The sequence below is a fragment of the Micropterus dolomieu genome, linkage group LG04 (assembly GCF_021292245.1).
Source record: "Micropterus dolomieu isolate WLL.071019.BEF.003 ecotype Adirondacks linkage group LG04, ASM2129224v1, whole genome shotgun sequence".
In the NCBI taxonomy this organism is placed as follows: Eukaryota; Metazoa; Chordata; class Actinopteri; order Centrarchiformes; family Centrarchidae; genus Micropterus; species Micropterus dolomieu.
In genome coordinates this window covers 16,401,676-16,408,979 of record NC_060153.1, presented here as the reverse complement: position 1 = coordinate 16,408,979, position 7,304 = coordinate 16,401,676, and positions in this window count along the sequence as shown.

Genomic DNA, 7,304 nt, shown 5'->3' with positions numbered 1-7,304 from the left:
GTGTGTGTGTGTGTGTGTGTGTGTGTGCGCGCGTGTGCATGATTGTTTAATGTAAAATGTCCTCATCCTTAAGAGTGGGATGAAAATCTTATTGCAAGTCACAAAGCTTGCAACATGCCTGCAAAGTTTAAAAGTACAGTATGTAAGATGAACTGACGCAGGAGTGGAATAAGATACATTTAAAGGCAGTAAATTAAATTTACGTCTACTTTTCAAATACTGCACACGGAAGAGCTTGAAAGCTTCTCAGGAAATGTCACACTATTCAGTCCATGTTCAGTTTTGAACTCGTCTCAGAATTAGGACACTGTAGAGCAATCCTAAAGCTTAATAGACTTTTAGCACATGTGGCTGGTGTTTCAGCTTGCTCAGTTACCTTAACAAGTGGCAAGCATGACGACTCATGCCTTTGACCATTAAATGCCTTCTTACTTGCATTAGTCAGGTCCCACAGAGGGAGATGATGTTTCAGATGCAAATAGAGAGAGATACCAAGCTCACTCACTGGCATGTTCAATTGCCCAACCTGCTGATCAGGCTCTTTCCCAAAAGGCTTGCTTATTTCACCATGGGCTGCTTCTGTTAGAAGCGGCACCAAGCACAGGTATACCACCTGGAATGGATACATTTTTATAAAATGTTCCATAAGCTGGACATACTGTACATATAAAGCATGTTCAAACTGCATGTGCAAGTTTCTGCAAAGCCGCACGCACGCTGAATCACCACAAAAAGTGAGCAGGGCTATGATATGCATTAAGCAAAACACTCTATTTTTGCCTTTACAAAACCAAGATGTTGATAATGATGTGGGTGAAAGGCTGAACTGACAACAAGCGGTTGCCAAGAATGAACTTCAGCGTCTGTCTGGGTTTTGCAAGAGTATGAAATCTCCAATTTCAACAGCAATCCCTATGGCCTACAGCGACACACAACCCCAACACCACACTTGGTCACTGCAATGGGTTGGCTGTGAACACACACACGGACATGTTTGCAAACACACATACACAGGAGGACCGACCGCCCCAACCCCCCAATCCCTTTTCACCAACTTGCCTGGCGAGCACTCCCTCTTAGCAATCCCTCTTTTTTCCGATGGCCGTCGCGAGTAGCAGACGGTTTTGCCATCCCTCTCCCAAAATAGCCCCCCGTTAGCACAGCCAGGTCAGATGGTTTTGAAACATCCATGGCAAACGGTGCTGGAGTGGAGGAGTGGAGGGGGAAACGAGTGCGTAACCACCTCTTGGAGAGCTCCAGAGAGGCGGTCATGGGTGGGCCTCAAGTGGAGGTTTCTTTCACACTTGGATGACAATGAGTGCTGGGGAACAAAGAAGGGGTGATTAAGAAAAACTGGTGATGTGTGCGTGTGTGTGTGCACGTTTGCAAGCAACAGGTGGTGGGCATTTGATTCATAACATTTTAACATGTAGATACAGAGAGCCGGAGTCACCCCGTCACGTCCAGGTCGGCCTATATTCCACTAGCTTCTGTAACTCAATGCAATTTGTCACTGGGCATTTCTTTGTCTTTCTGGAAAAAATAAAGTACATTCTGAGTTTACTTTCCATATTATAAAGCAAAATGGGATCCAGGATTTTAACCAAGTTAAACAATTATTTTGTGAGCATACAAAAAATTACAAGAGCCTCAGAGCGGTTACTTTCGCACCTACACATAATATTCATGAAGTTTGCTGTATAAAGACTTTTATAGCGTCTGCTCCTCACTGTTCTGCTATTATTGTTCTGAGCTAATCTCACTTTTGTCGATCCTTGACATGGTTTAACACGCGATCAAGGGTTCATGGGAAGTATCGGATAAATCGTTTTTATTTATTTTTTTTAAAAGTTGACTTTATTTGGCATTTCTGCTTTATTTAATAGTCACAGTAGAGAGAGAGACAGGAAAGGGGGGGGGGTGATGACATGCAGCAAATGGCATATGCAGCCACACACCTCACTGTTGAGGAAGGCTATGTTCCTACACTTTCTGGTGTGCAAGAACTTTGCAGTAGTTCTAACATTATGGATATTACTTAAAAAACGTGGGGTAAAATTGCCTACAGTACCCTGCTAAAGCACCAACACTTACAAACAAATGGGCAAACAGTGGTTTCTAAGAAACACAACTAAGAAATCATTCTTGTTGAAATCATTTCTGTTTTCACGGCGTAATCAAAATCATGACAAAAGGGATTATGAACGTCAACTCAAACTTTTGCTGACAAATTTATAGGCCGTAGTGAGCAATCACATGCACCATCTGGTTCGACTGATGTCGTATGGAAGGTACTTTTAGCCATGTTAGCGCGCACAATCTGTGGAGGAGTTGGCTGAAAGTTAAACAGATCTGGAGCCAGGAGAACCAGAAGATAGAGCTAATCTTACTCTGTGTGTGTGTCTCTCATGGGCAGGCTTATTGATTCATCAGAGAAGTAGGCCGAAGCTTGACATAGCAGCCGAACATGCAGTCTTCCTAATGACTTAACCACATCAACTCTTTTTCTTCTGTGCTGTTTCACCCTCCCTCCATCTCTCCCTTCAGGCAACAACCATGGCTAGAACACGGTGAGTCACGTTGGAACAAAAAGCCCCATTCAAAACACACACACACACACACACACACACACACAAACTCCTGATCAACTCTAGCCTGCCTGCCTCCCCGCCCTCTCAGTCTCCAGGCAAAACCAGATCGCCATGGCTGCGGTGAGACCAGATCAAGACAATCCAGTTGCCAAGCGTGGATCAAGTCACCATGCTGGTACTGCTCCCAGAAACCACCAGGAGCCAAACCTCCCGAAGTCTTCAAACCACATCACACAGTCTGCTGCCTGTGTGTGTGTGTGTGAGTGAGAGAGAGAGGCAGAGAAAAGACAGCAGGGTTATAAGATAAAAACCATACAGCAAACCAAATCTATTTTGAAGTACTATGACTTCCTTCCTCAAACAAGGCCTCAGTTGCCTTTTTTTTGTCCCACATGACACACCATCACGGTCACTCACTGACCTTATCACAAACTCTTGCTGTGCTCAAGGGTGATTTATTCATTTTGTTGGCTTGTATTCACAATGTTATAATGTAATATATGTAATATTCAGTCAAAATCAGGCAATCTGAAGATGACGTTTGATGTATGGTGTTGTATTTTCTGTCTTGTTTTTTATGGTGTGTGTATTATCCTAAACTGACCTTTGAGTCTAGCCAACGGAAAAGTACAAACTCAAAAGAAAAACCAAAGTTTGTATTTTAATCGTGGAAGAAGTACAAAAAAGAAGCAATGTAAAAATACTCTATTACAAGTAAAAGTCCTGGCTTTAAAATTTGACATAAGATATTATAAATATACTTAGTCAGAATTCAGTCAGTATTTATTATGCAAAACAGGCCATTCATAGAGTTGTATTGTTATTACTATTTAGTATTATTATTATTATTATTATTATTATTATAATATTAATATTGAAGCATTTACTTATAAGCAGCATTTTAATTTGTTTAGGTGATGATCTTAAATAATAATGTAATAGAGTAAAAATGCAACATAATTCTCTGAAATGAAGTAAATGCATGAAATGCTTAAGTAAAATGCAAGTACCTCAAAACTACAAGAACAGTACTTGCCACTGCTTAATGTACCTGGTGGGGTAGTCAGAGTTAAGTTGTGCAGTCATCTTAAAAACTAAAAATATAACTGAAGATCTAGTTCACGTGTTACGGGCAGAAGGCCATGATAGTGCTAGGAAGGTTTTGTGAGTTACGTCTGATTGACAACTAAAACTGCCAAATAACAAACAGGAACTATCTACTTAAAGAAATACTTCCACTACTTCTTGTGAAGGCCTGTGCTGTCCTCACTTTAAAGGGATTTTCAGGATCTCCACGATGTAACATGGACTCTTTTATCATGACAACAGTATAAAAGATGTTTCTTTTAGGCACTGCGCCAGTTTTCACACCAGCAGTCCACATAGGAGGAATCTCTCTGCGGGTCACAGAGTTTGAGTCACGGACTAGTGTGTGTGCCATGTATAGACCGTGATAATAGGTTCCTGAAGAGACATTTCACCGTCAGTTTTATGGCCTTTTGATCTCATGACTGTCTGTATCTTGTACCTTTCTTTATGGTTTAAAGATTTCTGACCAAACCTTCACGATCTGCCGTCGTTTCCAAGCAGGAAACCTGGCACATGTGAGTAGGTGAAATAATATAATGGTTACTTATATATAGCTAGCTACTCAGTTTTAAACTTAAAGTCTGTTCCCATAAGTGACAGCCCCGAACAAAATTAAATGAGGCGTGGAGTCAAGGTGAGGGGCCTCTCAAAGAAATACCTTCTGTTTGAGTTCAGTTGAGCTAATTTGCCTGGAAAAGCTTCCTTCTGGGCATGATTGTTCTCCCCGGGAAGGTGGGTCAAGTTCCCAGTCAGAAAGCAAGTAGATTATTCAGCCCATATTCTTTGATAAGGCAAGGATGAGGGCTCAGGGGCAGGAATGATCCCTGAGGGAAACTGTCTCCCTGTTAGATATTAAGACAATTATTCAAACAAAGCTTCTACCGCCGACATTCATACAAGCAGGGTAACCGTCTCTGCATGTTGTCGTGCTACCGGCTGTCTAGAAAAATATACACTCCAAATCAAAAAAATAAAAAAACTGGCAGATTTACATCTACTCTTATACAGGCCAAATGCTAATCATGTTTAATATAAAAGAGAAATTCAATAAAGTCAAGCTTTCCTAAAGCAGATCTGCATATTCCTATCAAAAAAAGTTTAAATACGCTGCAGATCAATTTCCCATTACATGCATTAGTGATACAGTATAGTGATATAGTTATTTCAGATATTTCACTCAGCTCAATGAACTGTGACAGCAAAGCCAAACATATTTTTACATTGGCTATGTCCCAGTGTAGCCTTATAAGCATGATGTAGGTTATAAAGTTATGGACATGAATAGCATGCCAGTACATTTTACCTCATGATGTTTCCTGCCTGGGGCTACTAACTTCTATTGATTGGAAGTCTTTCTTAGAAATGAAATATTCAATCCCAGGTGATCTTACTCAGGAAAATGTTGGCTTAACGCTGTAGTTGGAATTGAAATGTACACTGCTCAAAGAAAATACAGTTTTTGACTTCCTTTTTCTGTACAATTGTATATACACTGCTCAAAAAAAAAAAAAGGGAACACTTAAACAACACAATGTAACTCCAAGTCAATCACACTCCTGTGAAATCAAACTGTCCACTTAGGAAGCAACACTGATTGACAGTCAATTTCACATGCTGTTGTGCAAATGGAATAGACAACAGGGGGAAATTATAGGCAATTAGCAAGACCAATAAAGGAGTGGTTCTGCAGGTGGTGACCACAGACCACTTCTCAGTTCCTATGCTTCCTGACTGATGTTTTGGTCACTTTTGAATACTGGCGGTGCTTTCACTCTAGTGGTAGCATGAGACCGAGTCTACAACCCACAGTGGCTCAGGTAGTACAGCTCATCCAGGATGGCACATCAATGCGAGCTGTGGCAAGAAGGTTTGCTGTGTCTGTCAGCGTAGTGTCCAGAGCATGGAGGCGCTACGAGGAGACAGGCCAGTACATCAGGAGACGTGGAGGAGGCCATAGGAGGGCAACAACCCAGCAGCAGGACCGCTACCTCTGCCTTTGTGCAAGGAGGAGCAGGAGGAGCACTGCCAGAGCCCTGCAGAATGACCTCCAGCAGGCCACAAATGTGCATGTGTCTGCTCAAACGGTCAGAAACAGACTCCATGAGGGTGGTATGAGGTCCCGACGTCCACAGGTGGGGGTTGTGCTTACAGCCCAACACCGTGCAGGACGTTTGGCATTTGCCAGAGAACACCAAGATTGGCAAATCCGCCACTGGCGCCCTGTGCTCTTCACAGATGAAAGCAGGTTCGCACTGAGCACATGTGACAGACGTGACAGAGTCTGGAGACGCCGTGGAGAACGTTATGCTGGTGCGGTTGGCCCTGGGTTCCTCCTAATGCAAGACAATGCTAGACCTCATGTGGCTGGAGTGTGTCAGCAGTTCCTGCAAGAGGAAGGCATTGATGCTATGGACTGGCCCGCCCGTTCCCCAGACCTGAATCCAATTGAGCACATCTGGGATATCATGTCTCGCTCCATCCACCAACGCCACATTGCACCACAGACTGTCCAGGAGTTGGCGGATGCTTTAGTCCAGGTCTGGGAGGAGATCCCATGCAATACAGTCCAGATGTTACTACGTGTTTTTGCGTCAAGAGTATACAGCAATGCTAGTGGCTCTGTGAGCCTGTGCTTAGGTACAGTGGCACTTTGAGATAAATGATAGCATTGTCATTGTGAGGATGTTGCCAAAGTTAACAGGCTGATGTTTGTTAGCTGGTGACATTTACTGTGTTCACCATCTTAATGGACCCAAACACAAAGTACTGCTGAGTCGGATGGGAAGGTCACAAACCAAAGTATTGGAGAAATTTAAATTTTGATGGGGGATTACAAACATTATTACAGTTCATCCGTACCATCATAGCAATCCAGCCAATAGTTAGAGACATTTCACTCAAAACCACAAATGTGATGTCATGGTGGAACAAGGAGTAAAGTCCAGTAATCACCAAAATATTCAGAATTCATTGTCTGAGAACTATGAGTGTTTGTACAAAATTTCATGGCAATCTATGTAAAAGTTGTTGAGAGCATGTTGCAGAAGATCTAAGACACTGTAAAGCTAGCAATTAGCAAACTGTTCAGAGATTGTGTGGTTGACTGTACATATTTTCAGCATATTTTTCCTTGTTAATCCAGACAGATTTTTCAGACTAGTGTGTTTGCTTATTCGCAGCATGAGTTGCATCATTTAGAGTACTGTACAAGTGATGCAACTCTGCCTTGGCATGAAAAATCACATATCTTCAAGCAACAGTGTATTTCATCCTCACATAGCAGGGATACAGGAAGGCTTTAGGTCTCTGTTAAAAAGCAAAGGCAATAGTTTTACACGCCATGTTTCTCAGAATATTTGAGGCACATTTTAATCATCCCTTAACTCTCAATTGGGTCCTGACCCAGATTTAGAAAAAAAAAAAGCCTGCAGGGGACTGCGTACACCTACAACACACTGCGCAGTGTGTGTGTAACACTGGCAGGATAGGGTGTGGTGAGAACAGGAGCCATGATGGAGAATACTAATAAAAAAGGAGGAGAGCTTAAAAAGCAAGGATGACTCAGTGTCATCACCCAGACTGTATCTCACTATGAAAGGGCGGGGGTGAAAACCTGTCTCCCCA